This window comes from Mizuhopecten yessoensis, unplaced genomic scaffold (genome assembly GCF_002113885.1).
Source record: "Mizuhopecten yessoensis strain PY_sf001 unplaced genomic scaffold, ASM211388v2 scaffold4839, whole genome shotgun sequence".
NCBI lineage: Eukaryota > Metazoa > Mollusca > Bivalvia > Pectinida > Pectinidae > Mizuhopecten > Mizuhopecten yessoensis.
Genome location: NW_018405747.1, coordinates 1,155,306 through 1,156,877, shown reverse-complemented (window position 1 = coordinate 1,156,877; position 1,572 = coordinate 1,155,306).

The window sequence follows — 1,572 nt, the reverse complement described above, 5'->3', positions numbered from 1 at the left end:
GCCCACCCGCCCGCCCGCTCACGTGATAACATAATACGTCCCCGTCTTCGACGGGCGTATAAAAAATACCAAAGGCGTTGGATTTTGCATGACCATATTAGGGACAGTCTGATTGGGGGTCCATATCAAAAGAACCATACAGGTTTCATAAACCAGATAATAATAACAAACAGCAGGTAAAAATTGACGTTTTATCTATATATTCATTACAGCAGACAAATCAACGACGAATGATAGAAACAAATGTGCTCATAACTTGATAATGTGATACCTTATATAGAAATAAATTTTGAAAATATAAACTCTATAATTATATGAAAGAGCAACAATTATAAGATACGCTCTGACTTGCATTTGCACATGTTGAATTCATGTTGATAACAGTTATACATTTATGAAATACTGTGTTAAATGTATAAACATACATCATAACCTATGATTCATTTGGCTGAACATGTAAAGGTTTAAACAAATAATCAGAAAAAAACTCAACCTAACATTGATCATTACATAGGAAAACTTCAAATACAAACATATATTTGACTACCAGGGTATCTGTAAATAAATAAACAGGGTAAGATTAGCATGTGTTTTATCGATAAAGACAGTACGAATAAATGCACGTCTTACACAATGATATGGTGGACCAAGACTAGTTATCACAGGCTGAAGGGATCTCGGTACAAACAACTCTCGAACATCTCAACGACAGCACTTCAACGTCACAGCTAAATACTAAGAACCCTTATAGTGTGTCAACACCATAGCTAGGAATCTAGACAGGCAGGTTTATCAACATCACAGCTACAGATGCAAACACTGGTGTGTTGACATCACGGCTACAGGTATTGACACCGATCTGTGAGCAAGTCTCACGGCGAACGATCTCGACACAGTGTGTCAAAAATATTCACAGGTACAGATCATGACACCGAGGACACTTGTTCAGCTACACTTAGCACGGTACCTTAGTTTGAACACATGACATAAAGTAAGTTCCAATAAATAAATAATATGTTCAAACTGAAGAGAAAAAAAAGTAAAATAAAATAAATAAGAGATTATTAAGGTATAGAAAGTATTTCAACTTAAACACAAAACGTTTTTCCAGTAGAAGATATGTACATTACAAAATTAATAATTATGCATTAGGGTTATGATATCAAGTACATTAACAATCTAACACACTAGATGTTACAACTCCTTATGTTAGCTCACTAATGATCTAACATACTAGATGTTACAACTCCTTATGTTAGCTCACTAATGATCTAACACACTAGATGTTACAACTCCTTATGTTAGCTAGCTAATGATCTAACACACTAGATGTTACAACTCCTTATGTTAGCTCACTAATGATCTAACACACTAGATGTTACAACTCCTTATGTTAGCTCACTAATGATCTAACACACTAGATGTTACAACTCCTTATGTTAGCTCACTAATGATCTAACACACTAGATGTTACAACTCCTTATGTTAGCTCACTAATGATCTAACACACTAGATGTTACAACTCCTTATGTTAGCTCACTAATGATCTAACACACTAGATGTTACAACTCC